At 46.0% G+C, this 22,086-nt stretch overlaps 1 pseudogene; it reads right to left on the bottom strand.

Moving 5' to 3' along the window:
* Positions 1-13,852: 13,852 nt before the first annotated feature.
* Positions 13,853-14,695, bottom strand: LOC144115619 (uncharacterized; annotated as a pseudogene).
* Between the last annotated feature and the right edge of the window lie 7,391 nt (positions 14,696-22,086).

The following is a 22,086-nucleotide window of genomic DNA, read 5'->3' as shown; positions in this document are numbered from 1 at the left end:
TATCTGCAGTTTGACCCCCTTTCGACGAGCGAACAGTCCCCCAGAATAGATAAGTGCTCACAGAGTGCTTATGTGTTGTTGAAGAAATGATGAGACGACTGATGCGTTCTTTACATTTAATATTTCACATCATAATTTACAATTACGTCAAAATAACAAATATCGAAAAAATATTAAAAAGCAAAGTCGAAACTACCGCCGCCTCTTTCCATGGCGTAGCAGGATGCGCCGAATTCGCGCAGGACGCCCATAAACTTCTGCTTCAGCCGTCTGCGCAGGTGAGAAAACAGTGAATCAGGGCGGTGAAACAACCAGGGTAGACACAGACAACAGTTGCTTAGTAATCGCATTAAAGGAAGAAAATTGGTCGCGAGTGACCTCTGAGACCCACGTGGTGTCATGCAAGAGGGAGACACCTATTGGTATAGCCCGGTCAGAGTAAGGCGTGCACCTTCAGAAATGACGGCTGCTACTTCAGCGACACTCAATCGTAATGCGACAACGGAACTGCGTTCGCCAGTCACAGTCTCGGACGCAGCATTTTGTGGCCACATGGAACGATAGTTGAAGTTGATAGTTAGTGATTCAAAAATAAGTTGCAAGAATATACAGCAAGATGTCCCAAGGTACACGACCGCAGGTGGGACCTCCTATGAGAGAACCTTGGCTCCGTTGCATGCTGTCGTTATATTCGACGGCACTCCCCGTAACCTTTAAACAAACAATTGGTGTGAGATGGAGCGATGGTTGCAACCGTGTTGGACGTCGTTCAGAAAAACGAGCCAACTCTTCAAAAGGAGGACGCGACGCAGATAATTGTTCCGTGCCTTACGCAAATTCCTTTTTCGGTATATCTCTGCAGCTAGCCGACTGTCAGCATAGGTTAAAGGGACACTGGGGACAACTCCACCCAACTTTCGTTCTTAGTACAAAGCCAATTTTGTGGCTCTTCCTGGCTATATTGATCTCTGTCCAACAGCAAAAAAGAAACATTTATTGCCGAGAAAATTTCGAAAAGGGTTCCGTGATCACCGTTAGGGAGTGAATAGCAGTGTTGCTTAGCCTCGGAGATCCGCGTGGGGTAAATGCCACTTTACTTGCGAGAACGCATGGGGGTGGCGATACCCATGTTTCATTTTTATCCAAGTCCACCTTTTTTGGATGTTGGTTTTAATTTCAAGGCAACTTGTCAATTGGCAAATTGTAAGATCGTAAATTAGTGAAATTGTAACAGGCAAAATGTAAGATACTTTTGTGAACATATCGATGGGAATAGTCTAACCTAGGAATGCTTAGCAAAATTTTTCTTTTAATGTATGTCGCGGCTTCAAATCGTGTAGTTCAGACAGCCATAGAAAACCAGGAGGGAATATGGTAGGGCATGTTCGCTCATCGTTACACAGGTATCATAGCGCGGTAACTGCAGAGGGCAACTGCAGCGCTTGTCCTGTCCTCGCCTCGTCTTCTGTAGTTACCGCGGTATGCTTTCTGTGTATAGAAAACCAACTGGGCGTTGATAAACAACTTCTCGTTGAAAAGAACACGCTTGTCTAAAAATTGTGGTTACGACTTTTCGAGCTAATAAAATGTCCGTTTTCATGGAATAGAGCGTTCTTACATAAGAGTCATCGCACAGCACACGGGCGCCTTAGCGTTTTTCCTCCATAAAAACGCAACCGCCGCGGTCGTGTTCGACACCGGGAGCTCCGATCAGTAGCCGAGCGCCCTAACCACTGAGCCATCGCGGCGGGTGTAGTGGAGCTAGAAACTGCTTTTTGAGGGAAGAAAATGGCGCAGTAATTATCACATCCCGGTGGATACTTTTTTTATTCGAGATGTTTGCCATTAGGCATAATGAGAAAGGGAGAGGGGGATATGGAGGAGAGAAAAAGCAGTGTAGACAAGCCACGCTTAAAAACCGGCAAATGTTCTCGCCAAAGCGATTATCTAGTATCCGTTCGCGATAGTCACCTTCAGCGTAAAATTAATAATAATAATTGGTTTTTGGGGAAAGGAAATGGCGCAGTATGTCTCGTATATCGGCAGGCACCTGAACCGCGCCGAAAGGGAAGGGATAAAGGAGCGAGTGAAAGAAGAAAGGAAGGAAGAGGTGCCGTAGTGGAGGGTGGTGGTAGTGGTTTTATTAAAATAATAGTAAAAAGGAAGGAAAAGATTTTTGCTAGCCCCGGCATCTGCTATCGATACTGAAGCGGGTTGTCCAGGCGGGTTGTCCGAGCCGTAGTGGAGGGCTGCGGAATAATTTCGACTACCTGGGGATCTTTGACGTGCAGTGTATTGCCCAGCACACGGGTAGACTCCGTTGATTTTGAGGAAAGGAAACGCGCCTAACTGGGTCAGTGGACCCCTTAACCGCGCTTTCGGGTACATGGTGTGCTTTTTCATATCATGCTTACCAATGCTGACACGCCAGCCATATTTTCTGGATTTCATGCGTCATGTGGTTGGTTGGTAATAACTTTATTTAGACCCATTTCAGTGGATCAGATGAGGTTGGGTGAAGGGGGAGAGGTGTTAAAGGGACACTGAAGAGAAATTGAAGTTGGCTTGTATCGATAGAATACCAGCTCCTACACACTAAACACGAATGACACGAGATGGGAGGTTTATCGGTGTTCGTCCGCTTTAAAACACGGCATCGCCAGACGAGAACACCGGTAAAACGGTGGACATGATATCATAAACACCAAAGCAACACCAGCTATAACTGACGGTGTGCTAACGAGGTCCGCAATCGTTCATCAGCCGTCTCTAACGGAGTGGTTGTCGCCAGTCGGAACCTTCCGAATGGTGTAGAAAAAAACACCGTACGGCAACTGAGACGGAGCGAGGTCGAATTCCTGCTGCTGTTCAAAAGAACGCGCCAGTGGAACTGTGTACTTTTATCTGTTTCGCTTAGTTCCGGAACGAAGGAGCAAGTTTTGGTTTCGGTCGAGATTCAATGGTCAGCAGGCGGCGCAAAGATGCAAAAGTAATCCTAGGTCTCGACCTCAAAAAGGCGTTCGATAACGTCAAACACGAGGCTATACTAGAGGAACTACATAGTCTAGAGGTAGGTCCGAGAACATATAACTATGTCAAGGACTTCCTAACTGGGAGAACAGCGAGGATCAAATATCAGGACATAGAATCAGGGAACATAGAACTGGGCAGCAGGGGCACCCCCCAAGGGTCGGTACTATCCCCACTCCTCTTCAACATAGCAATGAGAGGGGAGGGTCTAAAGTTCAGTATGTATGCAGACGACATCAATGTCTGGATAAACAAAGGAGACGACGGGCAAATAGAAAGGAAACTCCAGAAGGCAGCAGACACTGTGGTAGAGTATGCAGCACAAAGAGGACTGGCATGTTCACCAGAGAAATCTGAGCTTCTGGTATACAACCCAAAAAGAAACAGGCTCAAGCAGGGTGAGGACTTTAAAATCACTGTGGAAGGAAAACTGGTGCCTAAGGTAGATATGATCAGGATTCTGGGCCTATTCATACAAAGTAACGGCTACAATGATGAAACCCTAAAAAGATTGGACAAGTTTGCGACGCAAGTCACGGGAATTTTCAGAAGGATATCGCTTAGAGGTAGAGGCCTCAAAGAGAAGAGCCTAATGAAACTAGTACAGGCATATATACTAAGTAGGATCAGCTACGCGACCCCCTTCCTCAAGATAGGGGCAACAGAAAAAAGGCAGCTTGATGCCATAATCAAGAAAAGCTATAATAAGGCGCTGGGCTTGCCAATAAGCACCTCAAACGAAAGGCTACTAAATATGGGGCTTCACAACAACTGGAGTGAGATAGCTGAAGCGGTAAGATCAGCGCAGCTAGATAGGCTCAGCAGGACGAGCACCGGCAGAGCTATACTAGAAGCGGTCGACAGGCAAACCGACAGGGGGATGCAAAAGAAACAAGACATTCCAAAATGTGCTAGGGAAAAGATCAGAGTAGACCCATTGCCCAAAAATATGCACCCAGAATTCAACAAGGAAAGAAGGGAAAAGAGGGCAGAAGCCATGGCCAGAGGACTGGACAGTCTAGATAAGAAAGCAGTGGCATACACAGATGCAGCAAGTGGGACGCTAGGAGCAGCCGTGGCTCAGTGGTCAACGGAAAGGGGGAACCTGAGATAGCAGCATCCATTCGAAGCCGCAACCCGGAAACGGCGGAAGAAGTCGCAATAGCGCTCGCATGCGTAGGAACGCAGGCCAAAATTATAGCTAGTGACAGCAAAACTGCAGTCTACAATTATGGCAGAGGGAGGATTGCCTTAGAAGCAGCACAAATTCTAAAAAAGAAGGAAATTGGGAGGGACGTACGCATCGTGTGGGTACCAGCTCACGCATCCATCCCTGGAAACGAGGCGGCAAACACCCTGGCTCGAGACCTCTACTTCCGAGCCAGGGGAGAGCCGCCCGACTGCAAGGACCTGGATGAGACTGGATGAGAGACTGATCAGCTATGCAGAAATAATAGAGAGCTATAGAAGTCAAAGGAGGATTTTCCCTCCGCCGGACAAAACACTAGGGAATAAAGAAGCTACAACATGGCGTAGACTACAAGCTGGGAACTTCATAAACCCGGTGTAGGCATCACACGTATTTAGGGAAAAGGAAATAGAGGAAAAATGCAAAAAATGTGAGAATAGGGGGACCCTAGATCACATCATTTGGGAATGTACACACTCCCCAGGGATTAAAGAAGGAATAAATAGCAAGGAAGCCTGGGAAACCCTTCTGCAAAGCGCGGACCCCGCCGTGCAGAAAAAAGTCATTCACCTGGCACTGGAGGCCGCAAGAGACCAAGAACTCTATGCCTGCCTTTAGATGCGAGGCTCCCGGCCCCCACCCCTAGGCCTGCGTGCCAGAGATGGGGAGTAGGGGAGCCTCTTCTCTGGTGGAAATAAAGGTTTTTGGAATGGAAAGGATCAGAAGACGGCGAGAGAGTCGTGAGTGCGGACGCTGAGACTGTGAGCGACGTAGGCGGTAGGCCTAGCAGCGCCAGCGGGGCCGTCTCGGATTGCGTCGCAGAATTGAGCACTGCGGGTTGTCTGCAGCCTCTTTTGGAACGGATGTCGTGAGCGGCGACTTCGCGCTTGGCACTGGTACTTTCCGATGCGCGACGGAGAAAGGAAAGATGGATGCTTAACCGAGTTCACTGAAGTGGATATCGTAAACGACGCTGAGCTTGCCCCTCGCTCTGGTTTGCGAATAGCGCAATGGCGCCGTTGTGAGCGAATTGAGACAAGCGCTGGCTTTGCCGCGCCCTTGGCCAGCGGGAGAGAAATTTCTACCTCGACACTGCTGCCCGGAAGGATATTTTTGAATCCCTGCCGTCTAACATCCGTCTCACCGTCATGGTAAGTGATTTTACGTCTTAAATATCGTTGTACGATAAAGACGTGAGCAGGCTTGTGTGGAGCGCTGAAGCACTGTGCTGCGGAATGGAGCAAAACATTAGCGCAGTTTTCTTAACGACGCGCTGCCAGTGAATGGGTTGTTTTATTTCACTTTGCGCCAGCGCTTGAGCACCTGCATTGTCAGTCAATCCCACTGACTGCGTTATAAGTTCGCCTTCATTCCGCAAAGCACCACACGAGCGCTCTGTACATGTCTGCTTGCGTCTGCACTGAAGTACACCTTGCAAGCGGCTGTAGGTTTTCGGCATTTTTATTTTAGTGCCCGCCGAAGCATTTGTGTAATTTTAGTTTAGATATGTGCAGCATTTTTGGCCACTCTTAATTTCATGCATGTTCGCAGAACGAGGTATGCGGCATCGCTATTAACAAAAAAAAATCAGGTTGCTTTTTCTAAAATGCCATGGTTCCCCACAAAAATAATTTTGCTTATCGTGCGCGTCGCAGCAAATATATGTGCTCAAAGCTTCTGAAGTGCATACTTGTATTCTTCCGTCATAGATTCGGCCGCCACATTTAGAATTCCAATCTGATTATTTTTTGCTTTCAGTCAATGGCGCAATCTGTCACTGGAACGTGAGTGAAAGCGAGAAAGCAACGGCTGTCAGTTCTTGCCTTATGTTCTGCGGTTCGTTGCGGCATAACTTCGATGGGTGCAGTATAAACGTGCTGTCACTATTTCTGAAAATATAACAGCTGCTTTAATTTCAAAGCATCACATACTTCATTGCCTTGCTCACCTATTATTATCGGAGTCAGTAATTCGAACGACATACATTTTATTCATAATGATTTGTTTGGTACCAAACCTGACTGGGCATTGTTCTATACAGGTTCTAATCTGTGAAGAACTCCAAGGTTGCATTAGTTTAATCTACAAGCAGTACCAAACAGTTCAGATTTAAGTCGCAAAGAAAGATGCCCCCTGCAACACTTTTAGGTATTTTTGTGCAGATTATTGGTGGACATAGGCAGGAACTGAAATTTTTGTACGAAAATAGCAGCTCAGTATTTATCTGAGCATCTGATGACTACCCTTTAGGCACAGAATTTACTCAAATTTGGGCATTGAAGTCACGAGCCATAGCAAAGCTTGGGTTTTGGGATTTTTTTAGAATGGGGCTGGCACAAAGCCCTGGTGTTTCGTTATCTTGCAAAGAGGCGGGATGCAAACAGTGACAGTAAGGAGCTGCTGACCCCCAAGAGATTTTCTTTAAAATTCTGCCATAGTTACTTGTGCAATTAAAAAAAGAGACAATAGTAGGAATAAGGAGCCAGTGTAACTGCTGCAACTATGCTCTGTTCTGAAAATAGTCTTTAATTCATGACTAGACCAGATACAGCGTACTGACACGCTGGTATTGGGATTTGCATTGCTACTGTCTCATTTTCATGCGTGTTCACTACCACTCTTTTCAAATAACCAATAATCCAATGTTGAGACGGTTATGGTTTCTTTAGACTTGCACGAAACTATGGAGAGGCGATCACCATTATTTGCTTTTGCGACTGTGGTTTTTTCATTTTATTGACAAATGGTAATGAGGTCTGGATATGGTGCAGCTATTTTTTATTTTCAGTTGGAAAAGAGTGTTTTGTGTTGTAGTCTTCGATGGCATCCAATCATTGTGGAGTGCTACTTCACAAGCTGTGCATAATGGCGATATACACTTTGAACAACACCATACCAGTTTTGTATTTTTAGGTCTTCATTATACACACGCAAACATAATTCATAGGGAGTACTGATTGTTGCTTCCTGGGCTGTTATAGGTGCTTAAAGGTGATTCCCTAGAGAACATTTGCTTTTTCGATGCTCAGCAAAAATTCCTGTATTCGCCTTATGTATCAAATGCTACGGATAAAGCAAGAGTGATAGCTTTGGTGTGCAGCTCTACCTTTCGAATACGCACTTAGTCACTCTCCCTTATGAGCAGTGGCTCACCATTGTTTCTTTAGCCTCTAGTTCGATTACAGTTAGGCTGTTGCTGCACTGGTTGCAATTAAATGAGATTGAGCAGCTCAGTTGTCTTATAGCTAGAATATGGTTTTCAAATCTTTGGCAGGGAGGCCATTGCAGGATTTTGTTTAACTTTTGAATAGTTGTGGTGGCCCACTAAATGTGATCATGGCTCTAATGGACAAATCATATATACAGTCGCACCTCTGTAATATGGACACTTTAGTTTCCGAGCAAAATTCTCGCAAAGTGATTCATCCATACTAACGAATCATGAATGAAAAAGTAAAAAAAAACTTGTCACCAAGGTTTCCTGCACATAGTGGTGGCCAATGAAATTGAAGCTAGACAGTGTTGATAGCTCCAAGTACATTAGCCTGGTTACCATTATCTTCAAAAATCAGTCAGTGACATGTTTGAACCTCGCATTTCTTTGATTTTATTCTTGAAAAAATTGGGTTGAGCATGGTTTTTCTATGTAAAATTTCTCACTTTGAGGAGGGGAGACCACCCCCTCATGAATTCATCGCTAGGATAGTGTAGTCATAATGTGCATTATACTGAAATGCGACACTATTTTTTTGCACTTCTACAAGTGTTAGAAATGTCAGTGATATTTCGTTTTTAATTTTGCAGGACCAAGCACTTACACCATGCCTCCTCACCTATCAAGGCGCAGTTTTCCTGTTCATTGGCCATCACCCTGTAGTGAAAACCTCATCGCTTCTGTGCGGATTCTGCGGTTTGCAGTCTTCTGGGTGTTCCGTTTGGAAAATCTAAAGAAGGCACTCTGTCTGCTGACCTTTCTTGAGAGTGCTTTTAGATACTTGGCTTAAGATAAACCAGGCTTCGATGACTTTGAGCTCATCAGTTTTTAAAAACCACTTTGTCTTTCCTTTACAGCTGCCTCTTCTATCTGCCTGTACATGTTTTACATGTCTAGTTTTTTAGTAGTGTTTGGAACACTGGTAGTGGAACACAAACTGTGCTGCTATAACTTATCAATGTTAACATGATACAGTTGGCCAGAGCAAAGAAAAAGGAAAACAATATCAGCATGGATCTGTGAGAAAACTGATGTATAGCCTTTGTCAAAAAGTACAGAGCCAAAGGGTTTGGCTTCTAAGCCGTGTAATAAGGCCTCTGAGCATCCATGGATGTCCAACATTCCCGGTGGTCAGGGCAATATTTTCTGTACCTTCAAGAGATCTGGAATGCTAGCGATGCACAACAAGGCTGAGAAGCGAATTCCTTGTGCTCTGAACTTCGGCAAATGCTGTACTCGCATTATGTGACAGCATGGAAAGACGACAAACAGGAACATCAACATTTCGTTGACCCTAAGAATCATCACCCCACTGGTTTGTTGTCCCTACATGGGCTAATCATGGTTTTCATCTTTTTGCATCTAGCTCAGACAGCTTCCTGGGAGCGCTGTCAGCATTTTGCAATTTTTTAATGTTTTTTAATAGACTTCCCGTTCTGCCACATGACACATTTGCTAGCATTTATACATATCCTTTAATTAGAAAAAATAATGGTGATGATGGATTTGGTGAACAATTAAGTTTTCAAGCAAATATGTGCTTAGACACAGGTCTTCAGAAATTCAATTACTTATTTAACCACAAAGTTACTAGTCCTTAGTCTGATCAGTTGCCATGGGATCTTTTCTGGAATTTTTCTTCACTTCGTCCTAAAGTGAAGGTGATGAATGCCTTTCTCCCGATCAAACAGAATGCATGTCTCTTTAGCGCTTTGAGCTTAGCCCGTGTGTTTTTGCTTTGCTTGTAGTGCGCACAGTCATGTAATACCAGGTTGACTAATTCCTTGTGTTTCAGCATTAGTCATTACTTGTTAGCTAGATTGAAAAACATGTGTGCATGTGTTTCTGAATTCTAATTTTTTCCATATAAGTTATGAGTGCTGCATTTTATTTGCGACAGGCTCCTTCAAATGGGTGGCTAACATATCTTTCGGGGCACATAAACTTTCTCTAGAGCATAGGCCTCCATATATTGACTGTAAAGTTTTGTTTTGTGTTCTTTTTATGTGATTGTGTGTTAAATTGAATGTATTGTATACGTTTTCTAAGGTTATGTTCATCGTATGTGTTTCTCAAGAACAAACACAAACAGAGGTTGAATACCTGTGATATTTTACTCTAACTTTAGTGGGCTGCTTTAGGATGTCTGTTTAGTATTTCTTTTATTGTAGTTTGTAATCTGCATCTTGAAGTTAGCCACTTGAAATTAGGCACTGTGAATTGTCTGGTGCATAATATTTTTTTAGCTAATCTTATCTGACAGCACCAGTTAGCCTGAAGTGTAGCGAAGAAGTCTTAAAGTCCACTCTGCATTGTGTTTTAAGATTTGCTATTGTATCGTTTTGATTACCTTTAGGTGCTGATTTCAAGTGAGCCCTATCTCTAATACCTGTCCAAGAATTGTGGTTTCAAATGTTGTTTATTTTCCTCCATTTAAAAAATAAAATTGTAATCTACAGGTCTTTGTGACCTTTACTTTACGCAGGCTCTTCAATTTCTTTTCAATTGAATAAGCTTCACATGTTAAGCAGCCTTTTAATGCTGCTGGTGTTAATATTTCAGAAATGTGTGCAGGTTAGTAACTGACATTTGTGATAATCTAGTGCTATTTGTAGCGGTGGTCTGTGTAATTCAGTATTTTCGAACATCCAGTGGAATTAATAAGTCGCATGCACAAGTTAAATTGCGAACAGTGTTTTGAGGACGTGCTAGTAACAATGTTCTGCAAAGTGCTTAAAACTGCAGTCTCGGAAAAAAATGTCTAACAAACTTACACAGCTACCTTGCACTATGAAGGTAAAATCCAAGAACTATATTTTTGTTCGAAAATAAAACCACGGAGCACAAGCTGTATGCAATATTTTTGGTTAATCCTTACGGCGAATCCTGCTTTTATCGACCTTGAGTACTTATAGACTGGATGAAAATAGGGCTCAAAAAATATTTTCAATGCGCGAGTGGAGCACGGAATTCGAAATTTTCTTTAAAAAGGTCCATTACGGAATGCAAAAATAAGTGACAGTAATGAACGGATTTTTAGGGTACAATATACAAATGCATTCTTTTTAAAAACTTCTAAAGACAGATGGCAAACATTGTTTGTCCAATGTGGAGCTGCCCGCAAGTGGCTTGTGCACCATTCAGGTTCTTTAACTTCAGGGATTCGGTTTTTGGACCACAGTGAAGAGATGGTATACTTTTACGAGAAGAAAAATCTGTTTCAGGAATTTGGCATGTAGATCCGTTACCACGGTCTTGTTTTCAGTTTCATTGCCTGTAGTCTCCTCAACTCCGCTTTTCTTGCCCATTGCGAACCACCCCGTCAAGATACTTTCGGCTAGAGCCGGAACCATGGATTGTTTATTTTTCACAGAAGTGTCGTATACACAGCGGAATCAGATTGAAGACGTTTCCTTGCCGCCGGCGCTGGTCTCGATTGTTTCCGCGATGCACGGCAGTACGCTGCGACGTCGTGTGTATGCATGGCGCCGCGATCGTGCAACATCCAGGAGGAGGTGAAGACAGCGGTCCGATGCACTTTGTATCCAGCGTTCTTGCCCTGTTCCTTACAGTACTACTTCGTAACGGCATGGACGGAACGGGGCTGGTTGTTATATCTCATCATTGAAGTTCGACTGGGCTTTGTTCATGATTACAAAGCGCATTCGAACCTGATTATTGTGATTAACGAACTAGCACCGTTCCGCCTAGTTAGCAGTTCTAGTAGCCTTGTAAGAAAGAGCAGAAATGCAACATAGAAAAACGGAGCGCTGTCATCGCCTCATCCTCCCAGATGCCGGCGTTGTGAAATCTTCGCGCCTGCATAATTACGACACCGCAGCCACCGCTCAGCGTATCGCCGCGGTTGAAACCTCCCATTGCTAACCGGAAGTGCATCGTATTTTTTGGTGTAAAAATCTACACCAAATATACTCCCATTGTCAACCGCAAGTGCTTCGTATTTTTTGGTGTAAAAATCTACACCCAATCTGCTCCCTTCGCCAACCGTAAGACCTCCGTATTTATTGGTGTTGAAATCTACCCCAAATCTAACGGTGTATATCGAACCTCGATTTGGGAGGATGCTAGAGGACAAGCCAAAAACACCCATCTGGGTTGATTTGTGTTTAGTGTGTATCCCAAAAACGCCACTGTTGCTGAAAACAAAGGACGTTTTTGATAGTTTAAAAGAACTTCTTGTTGGGGGGGGGGGGGGGGGGGGGCTAGTTGATGCATTGCTTTGAAGAACCACGTTGCGCATTCAAAACAGACAAACACAGGAAGAGCCAAGATGACGGAAAGAGCGCAGTTGATAGTTTGCGCTCTTTCCGTCTTCTTGGCTTTTCCTGTGTTTGCCTCTTTTGAATGCGCGACGTGGTTCTTCAAAGACGTTCTTCGCGGACGGGCCGCGTCGGCGAAGTTTGGGATAAACCGGCGGAAATACGAGCAGAGCCCGAGGAAACTACGCTCATCGTTCGAGGAACGGAAGGTGGGGAACTCGCGGACGGTACGAACTTTGTCAGGGTCGGACTTGACACCAGAAGCATCGAACAAGTGGCGGAGGACCTTCATTTGGCGCTGGCCGAAGCTGCACTTGGTGTTGAGTTGGAGGCCGGCGCGGTAGTAGAAAGACGGTGTAGGTGGCTTTCGAAAGTGGGGGAGAAAACGACAACGTCAACTAGGTAGCACAAGCACGTCGTCCATTTGAATCCACGCAAGAGCGAGTCCATCATACGCTCAAAGGTGGCAGGAACGTTGCAGAGGCAGAAAGGCATGACTTTGAATTGGTACAGGCCATCGGGTTGACAAAGGCTGTCTTCTCACGATCCCGTTCGTCAACAGCAATTTGCCAGCAGCCTGAACGGAGATCAATAGAAGAAAAATAGCTGGCACAGTGTAGGCAGTCGAGGGCGTCATCAATTCTCGGAAGAGGATAGACGTCTTTCTTTGTTATTTGATTAAGATGGCGATAGTCGGCACAGAAACGCCAACTGCCATCTTTCTTTTTGACTAACACCACAGGGGACGCCCACGGACTGCTAGTAGGCTCGATAATGTTGTTCGCCAGTATCTTGTCCAACTCCGTCTGGATGACATGGCGCTCAGGAAAGGAGACACGATAGGGCCTTCTGTGTATGGGGCTGGCATCGCCCGTATTTATGTGATGGGTCACGACAGTAGTTTGGCAGAGAGGATTCCCAAAATCACAGACGTCACTGTAGGAAACTAACAGGGTGGAGTGCGCACTGGCGTGGTCAGGTGGCAAATCCGCTGCGATCATTGCAGAAATAAGGTCCGGACATGAAGCTGCCGAGCAGGTATTAGGGAGACCAGTCCGAGGCTCAGCTGCGAGAGCAGAAACTGTGCATTCGACCAAAGGAAATAGTTCAGCGAGTGCGATTCCACAGGGTAAAACTTGAGTAGAGAAGCTGAAGTTGAGAATCGGAAGGTAGGTGTGGTTACCGATGACGGTCAGGACTGTGCGTGGAAGGATGACGTTTCGCTGAAGGACAACGTCCTTGATTTGGTAAGTGACGTAGGCACTATCAGGAACGGGGGGAACCGGGGACATTGGAACATAGACTGCAGCATCGCTCGGCCGGCGAGTAAATTCAGCTGCAAGTAAGCGGGACGGCTTGGAATCGGCGCTTTCAGTGCAGAGCGGCAGGTCCAAACGAAGAAAGCCAGTGAAGCAATCAATTAGCGCCGCGTGGGTTGTTAAAAAGTCGATGCCGAGGTTCACATCGTGGGGGCAGTGGTCGAGCACAGTGAACAGGACGGCTGTAGTACTCCCGGCAATGCAGACACGCGCAGTGCACATTCCAACGACGGCAGCAGCACCGCCGTCGGCGACACGAACGGCTGAGGAAACGGCGGGTGTCCCAACCTTCTTCAAACGACGGCGAAAGGAAGAGCTCAAGACAGAAATTTGAGCGCCAGTGTCAGAGCATTAACTGGTGCACCGTCCACGCAGATATCGAGAAGGTTGCGGCGAGGAGCGGGAGCTAGGAGGGGATTTTCGGGTCGGGTCGTCAATGCAGCGTCACCTCCGGGAGCTGCATTGGTAAGTTTTCTGAATGAGAGCCAGGTAAGGGCGGAGTGGACGGGCGTTGAAGTTGCGGCGAACGGGAGCGACGGATCTGAGGTGAAGGCGAGCGCCTGTACCTGCGCGGGGTCGGAGTGTCGTTGGCGTGTGAGAACTCGGGACGGGGAGACATCTGGCGCGGTCCGTAGTCAGCACGACGATCGTAATCAGAACGAGGTCCGTAGTGCATACGACGATCATAATTATAGTTTGGGTGAGGCGGGGAAAACCAACGGCTGCGGCAGTGGCGGGAAATGTGGCCGACACGCGAGCAGGTAAAGCAGATAGGCCGGTCGTCCGCAGGATTTCGGTAGCGATAACGCGGCGGGATGGCCTACGTCGGTGAAGCAGCAGCAATCAATGGAGTGGTGGTTCGTGTACAGGGCGACGCAGAGGGCAGGCCAGAATTGAGACCCACGTTCGCGAACTCCTGGCGAACAACGGCCTGGATCAGAGCAATCGTGGCGTCAGGCGGCCGAGGGGCGAAGGCGATGGGAGTGACAGCATCCAGTGCCCTCCGTACAATTCGGGTTAAATTGGCAGGATGGGACGGCTGTTGCAGTGTTGGCAGGTCTTCGCAGGAGGATGTCGCCGCCGTGTTCGGAAGGCGGTCGAAACGGGGAGCAATACGGCGGTGTTTGGCTTGCTCAAACTGCCGGCATACCTGGAGGACGGAGTCGACCGTTGCGCAGTCTTTGCAGAGGAGCAAGTTAAAAGCGTCGTCAGCGATCCCCTTGAGTATGTGGCCCACCTTATCGGTCTCTGACATGGCGCTTTCTACCTTGCGGCAAAGAGCGAGGACGTCCTGGATGTAAGAAATGTAAGACTCGGTGGATGACTGAGCTCGAGAAGCGAGGTCTTCTTTAGCGCCGAGCTTGCGTCCAATTGGCTTGCCAAATAAGTCGCGGAGCTTCTGCTTACAGGTGTCAAAAGAGGTAAGGTCTTAATCATGCGTCTCAAACCAGATGCGCGCCGTGGCCGCCAAGTAGGAGATCACGTTAGCAAGCATGAGGGTTGCGTCCCAGCGGTATTGCTTACTCACACGCTCATACATGGCTAGCCAGTCTTCAACACCGACGTCATCGGTGCCACAAAAGGTGCCCGGATCGCGAGGCTGTGCCACGACAACGGTCGGCGCTGGGGTTGACGCTATGGCCGGAGGTGCGTTGGACGGCATAGCGATGGATTCAATGTGACGACCGCTGCGGAGGTCCAGGGCGTGGTGTAGTACCCAGCACAACCTCCACCAAATATTACGAGGTTTGTTCAGCAGCAGGAACGATAGGCCGTACACAGAAGACACACCAGAAAATAGGCCATTCAAGCACTAGCGGCAGCGTCCTTGTCGTCGTCGACTGCCCAGCGACACAACGTCTTCTTTGCTTCGCGACTGTGTACTGTAACAATATCTTCGTCCAACCAAACGCCAAACTCGGACCGAAATGACATTCTTTAACTTGTGTGCATTGCAGAGAACTTCTGTTTTGGATTTAAAGTTAAGAAATTTAACAGAAATTTAACTGTACGGCGCTGGCTTAAGCGGCGGGTGCCCTCCTCTTCATCGGCTTGAAATCAATATGAGTATATTAAATGCTTTAAAGGAATACTGACCCAAAATACTTCAGTTGCACTTCTTGATGGAAACGAAAGTTAAACTGCTGACAATAATGAATGCGACATGGTATGCGGAAAAAGTAAGTCGTAAGAGGCATTTTTTTCTGCGATTTTGTACGGTACCACCGCTCCTGGCGGCCACCTCTGGATGCTCCACATAATAAATCATAACTCCCCCATTCTGTCCGCGCAGTTCAAGCCGCTATAAGCGCGTTTTGGGCCGTGTGATAGCTTTGTGTACACGCTTAGTCTAACTTCCCCTCGGTCTACCTTCGTAATGAAGCTTTCGGTGTGGCGGAACAAAATGGCGACCTACTTCTACCCGCACAAGGCCGCCATCCTTGCTCGAGGCACAGCTTCGCAGATAATTTTGAGATATGAAAAGCTTAACTTACTGCAATGAGATGAGCAAGGCTTAGCTTACTGCAATGTTTTTTTTAACGCAGCAATGAGTTGAAAAGATTGTGAATTAAAATCGGCTACGCGATGGCCGGTAACAGGCAGTAATGAATCAATGAACGTGGCAAAAATGAAACGGAGATTATTTCATAGCGGGATTCAATAGTTTTATCCTGAGAAATAAATTGATTTGAAGGGATCAGTTACAAGCGATTGCTGAAAGTGCTCTTTCAACACTTTTAATACTCTGCACAAGATTTCATCACAAGAATAGTACATAAAAGCCCATTTGCTACTGTGATTTATCATTGCGGGTGGTTAGACCCGAATACATAATAGCAAGGATATTTGTCACCTGATTTTCATGCATGGCGTGTACTGCAAGACTGAAAAAATAACAACACTGCCAGAAGGTGAGGTTCACTATTCCTATTCAGTCTGATCCACTATGGGAGTGGGAAGGCATAACGGTTAGGTTACTGCAATGTTTGATTCAACGCAGCACTGAGTTATGTGCGTTTGGATTCACTTTCTCCTGAAAAGCGCTTAGTTCTCCATGGTAAAGGGCAGTGAACGGTTAATGCTCGCGTTCGCCTGCGTTCGCGTTTGCTAACTGGCAACAAGTTGCTCATGTTTCATCTGGTGTGAGGCGGTAAACGGTAATCTTTTTATCGCGTCGGACAACAGATAGCGATGGACTCATTAATGACGTTGCGGTACAGCTTTAATGGCTGCCTTTCTCGTTCAGCTCCGCACGTGAAACCGTGTGCATACCGCCCGAAGTAGAGTTATTTTAACAGTCGATGCCACTGTAGTTTAATCATGCGAGAGAAAAGCTAGAGCCTTGCTAACCTAGACATGTGAAACCGGTACGCCCGCGGCCGTTGCATGCTCATCTTCGCTAGTGGCTTGTAAGCAACGAGCCTTCATTTTGTTTTATGCGCACTTAGCGCTTCTCTGCGCTGCTTGAGTTAAAAAAAAAAGCGCTTCCCCTTCTCATCTGAAAGACATACCTGGTTCACTCTACGTTGCGTGTTCATGTCTTTAGTTGTTTATGCTGAGCTACAAACCCTGTACAACGTGTTGTAGGAAACAAATCGCCAGTCACCCGCCATTTTCTGTCCCCATTGGATACCTACATCACTTGGCCACTACCGCAGGCCAATTTATCATCGACTCTGTTTGAACGCCGCGTTTACAAACGGCTTACGGCAGCGCTTAAGACAAATGAACAATGCGCACTGGAAAAACTGCGACTCAGTCGAAACAGTGCAGCATGTTCTGTATCAAACTGCAACTTAAGCCCACGAACTTGCGTACTATGAAAAACAGCGGATTCTATAACAGGTGCCATAGCTATGCCTTACGCAGCAGAGACGTGCAATGGACTTCTTATTTGCCAATTTTCATGCATTTGTCTAGTTGGCAAACTCTAATACGTCCTTGCATCTCACCATTATCCGCTCCTAATGCGGTGAACATTGTCAACCCCTTTGTAGGATATAAGCATATCACCATTTAATATCTTCTAACATTACTCATTGATGCTCCTGAGCCGTTACAATGCCCTTTTTTATTTTCATAATTTCGTTTCATGTTTCACTTTTTAATTCATTTACGTTGTCATTCTCTGCGCCTCTCTCCTTCAGTCTTCTTCTCTCGAATTCCATTGACCACGCAGACTAGCATGTTAGAGATTTTTACACACTGGCTACCGGATTCTAGACGGATAAAATATTTCTTTTCTTTAAATTGTATCCAGATATCATTTGAAATGATATCAAGTTTTTAGGAGATCAAACATGCTGGTTTTTTCATCCCAGAGATGGAAAAATGTCTTTGCCTTTCGCTTCTGTGCACTCAAAGCTCATCAAATGAAACATAGCTCGTTTAGGGTATCTTAACTGTTTTAAAAAGTCATGCCCTCGTGTGACTGAGGAGAGCTTGTTTCTGCAGTAAAAAAGGTTGCAAGACGCGGGTTATCCGCTTCACTTGCTGGTATCACAGGCTGATGGACTTTTCAGAGAGAAATAAAGGAAAACTACGACCGAGCAAGAGCTGGATAAGACAACCGACAAAAGAAAATTTGCTGTGATTCCATATAAGCATAAGCTATCACACAACCTGAGAAAAATTGGCAACAAGGAAAACATGAACGTTTTGTCTTCTGTCCCGAATAATTTGAGCGCCCTGTGCAGGAAAAGCACTTCTGGAAACCAGGGAAAGGCCGCTTGCAGAATCATGACACCAAAAGCTGTTTGTCATCTTGTTTTTCACAGATGTAAAATACTTTCTGAAAGCAAATGCCAAATAACGGGACAGATTTTGGAGGCTTTACAGATAGTACGAGCGGGCGATGGTTGCGTAAGCGCTCCATCAATTTTGTAGTCTGGAAAAGAGATGCCATATCTTACATCAGGCACGTGGGTAACCCGATAAAATATGCCAGTCATCACTCGTTGTTAATGGTTTGTAAGCATGAACAGGTGATTACCAAGAGTATAGAATTGTTTTCTCATGAAATAAAATCAGTTGCAAGCAAGGGCTTTGTATGTCTCTCGTATTCTGTCATCCTCGTCTTGTTGAACGCTTTCGCTGTAAGAGTCCAAAGACACTTTATTGTCAGACTCTTATGCTCGCTTGCGTAGTGAATTTTGTGGTCAGAAAGACCACGGGCCGAATAGCGTAACGTTCTCAATCTGAACACAGTTCAAAAACAGAATCAAATCCCCGCTCCTATTGGTCAGCTCTGTCCCTGATCGGGGCGTGGTCAGGGCCGACCAATAGGGGCAGGGCTTTCAGACTTATGGTAGTTTTCAGATTAACAGATTGACAGCGTTAAGCCATTCGGCCCCAGATTTCAAGTAACACAGCCGTGCGACGGCACTCTTCAAACACCGAAGCCAGCTACCCAACCGATACACCCACACCCACATGAAGTAACGGTTTGATAGCGTTCTCTTTCCCCTTGAGTGAAAAACCCAGAGTCAGCGCTTACGGAACCACTCGCGTGGCTGCATTTTATTTCTTTCTTTTTCTGTCCCTTGGAAGTCTCTGAAGCAATCGCATAACGTGAAAGAAAGAGCGCAAGAAAAGACAGGGCATCCTCTTCTCCGCGATTTGATGCACCTTTCGAGGTGGTAACCGACGCGCGCATAGTACGTGCACCGTTTGAGCAAAGATGAAGACACAATAATGAGGAGGAGGAAGAGAAACAACTTTTTCTTAAAAAAGAGCAAAAAATCCTCAAGTGTGGGCTCCTAGGTGTCCAAGAGTCGACGGGCCTGCGCCTCACGGAGAGCTCTGTCCACTAGCAATGTTTGTTTAGCGAGCTGTTTGAGCAGCCTGCAGAGCGGCCTCCCATGAGGGGGATGGGTTGGTTATGGGGGGCAGTGGAAAGCGTCGCAACAAGGGCGTCGAGGCGAGCGTTGCAAACAATATTCTTTGAAAGGTAAAGCCTCGTTAAATCAATTACTGTGAAAATTTTTTTTTCCGCTCAATTAGCCGAAAATTTTGTAAGCGCTTCAGTTGAAGCAGACGAAACGGCCGGAACGGCATATTCAAAAGGCCCGCTCGGCGGCCTTGTCGTGACGTTTTCCACTGCAAAAACAGATGGCGCCACTGCCGCCCTTCAGCGAAAAAACATGTTTGAGGGTTTGGTTCGCCGATCTCGACATAGGCGATTACGTTTTCGTATCATGCACGGCTCAACTAAGTAAGTACCGTTGTCAAACTTGCTACAGTAGAAAAGTTACCATAATACGCAAGTTCTGTGTGCAGTTTCACGGCATATGAGCCAGCGGTTGAGGCGGGGAAATTTTTGAAAGTCTTCACGATAAAAACGCACAATACTGTATACAGCCAAACACGAATAATTGGAAAAAACTAGGAATACACTTTATGAATTGGAGTGCTATCAGCTCCTAAATATGTAAAAATATCAAGAATTTTTGAACTCGTAATTAACGCTTTACGCTGCATTGTTCAAAGGTTCTGCAACCTAAGACGAAGATGATTTTATTGATACCAGTCTGTGCATCTCTACAGAAACTTTCCCTACTTGCTCGGACAGGCAGCTTTTCTCTGCTCGCCATGTCAAGCGACTAGTTTGTTTTTTAATCACATTGCGATGTTATTCATCTGGGCCACGCATGTGGCAATAACCTATCAAAAAAGACAAATAAGATTGCAGTAGCTTGAAGCCACTGGATGGGCACTGCAACACTTAGAAATAGGCAGCAGGAGCATATGGGGTGGTTAAAAATGGAATTGTGACTATTGGTGTTGAAGTAATTTTGTCGCAAACAAATAGCCTCGCTGTAACATAATGGCTGAATACGAGACAATGGAATAACGAATGAATAGCCATTCTCATGGGAAGCTCCTTTAGAAGGCCATTTATTGAATATCTCGTTGTTATGAAGGGAAATTCTCCTACAACGGGATACAGCGAACCCCCGACAAACTCTATACTGGCCATTTCGCGCTGACTAAGCCGATTTATAACGGTTCCCAACGGTGCCATAGTCGCATGAATAAAACACCTTGGCGGTGCGCTTGGTGTTTTTAAGGTATCGATGTCCCGGTGATTTAATGGCCAGCGGCGAAAGTGGCAAGCGTTTAAAGTTTCCATTGACCGGAAGGCAGCCATCATCTGAGCCTTCGGTCTGGCGTACCCATTCTCCACAAGGCAATGCCGTCATGCCAAGAAGTGTTGTGGCCGGCGTACCAGTGAGCTGTGCGGCGAAGCTCGCCGCGATGTAATCAAGACGTCGCAGCCACATGCCCTTTTTTAATGCCCCCTGTATCGTCTACTGCACCTAGACAACGGAGCTAAATATTTTGAACAGGTATTTTGAGCAGGCGTAGTGCGATGGAAACGCTGACAACGAGTGCCCCCCCGCCCCTGGTGGGCACTCGGTGCGCGTGTTGAAAGCTCCCGCAACGCACATCGGTGGCACAATAAACTCTTCTATGTTGTTCTGGGTAGTAGCAGGTAAGCTCGTTGCCATGCAGCTGTCCCAATCAAGGTTATGTGCAGCTAATGCAAAGCAACGACTTTAGCGAAGAAATCATGAAGCCCTTTGGACTTAGTTGTATGAAGATTTATGTAGGACGGTATTGATTCGCAGTATGTTGTTCGACAAAGTCTCTTTGGGCTGCGCAGGGGTTTTTTTTTTTTGCCCTTCGAAACCGGTCACTGTAGGTTGCTGACGAGCCCCTTCAGTTTTAACGTGGTTGTGCTAAACCGCGGTGTAAAAAGTTGCAGCGTCACATTTCCATTGTTTAAACTAGAAATTGGTTGCTGCGCTTTGATTGAGGGCCGTAATAAGGCTGAGACACATGAGATTGTGGCTCCGCGCCTTCAATTCTCTTCCCCCCTCCTGTACTCTAACGCGCGGCTTCACTTCTGAGACCGGTCGGTATCATAGGAGAAATGTGTAATTAAAACACTAGACGAAAACCTTGCTTACAGTGAAAATAAAGTGCCACGATCCGCAGACAGTCTAGCGTGGTGGCACCTCGCGAACACTTTGCGGTTAAGCCGATGGTGACGTATTTAGAGATGAAAAAATCACAGCAAACTGGCGAGGAAATAAAATAAGCCTGATATGCAAAGGCAAAGGTGAAAAAGATTGCATTAATTCCTATAGGCCGCTAACGTCAACGACAGTATTGTATCGAATAGCAATGTAAGCCGCCAAGGTTCAGGTACAAGGATGGATTTATTGAGAGGTGAATGTTTTCGGAGAACTGTTGAATCCATTGAGACAAAGACGTAGATTAGACAACTTGTTCGCAGTAACCCAATGCATCGAAATGGCTGTATGTGAAGAACGAGCGCTGTAGATGGCATTTTTATACATGAAAAAGGCTTCATCATCATCATCATCATCATCATCATCATCATCATCAGCCTGACCACACCCACTGCCGCGCAATGACCTCTCCCACGTCTCTACAACTAACCCTGTCCTTTGCAAGCTGCGGCCACCGTATCCCCCCAAACTCCGTAAGCTTAGCTAACTTTTTGCCGCCGGCCCGTGCTACGCTTGCCTTCTCCTGGAATCAACTCCGTTGCCCTTAAGGAGCAGCGGCTATCTTGCCTTCGCATTACATGCCCTGCCCAAGCCCATTTCTTCCTCTTGATTTCGACTAGGATGTCATTAACCCGCGTTTATTCCCTCACCCACTCTGCCCCTTTCCGGTCTCTTAACGTTACACCTATCGATTTTCGTTCCATAGCTCGCTGGGTTGTTCTTAGCTTAAACTGGACCTTTTACGGTATCCTCCACGTTCCTTTCCCATAGGTGAGTACCGGTAAGATACAGCTGTTATATACTTTTCGCTTGAGGGGTATTAGTAAAATGTCATTCATGACCTGAGGGACACTGCCTTATGAGCTCCACCGCATTCTTATTCTTCTAATTATTTCCCTCTCATGATCGCCCTATGTAGACGTATTCTCTTACCACTTCCACTACCTCGTTTCCAACTGTGAATTGTGGTGTTCTCTTGCGAGACTTTTGAACATCACTCAAGTTTTCTGCATGT

This window comes from Amblyomma americanum, chromosome 1 (genome assembly GCF_052857255.1).
Source record: "Amblyomma americanum isolate KBUSLIRL-KWMA chromosome 1, ASM5285725v1, whole genome shotgun sequence".
NCBI classification, from domain to species: domain Eukaryota; kingdom Metazoa; phylum Arthropoda; class Arachnida; order Ixodida; family Ixodidae; genus Amblyomma; species Amblyomma americanum.
Note: the sequence above shows the minus strand (reverse complement) of the source record. Positions and strands in the feature narration are given on the sequence as shown.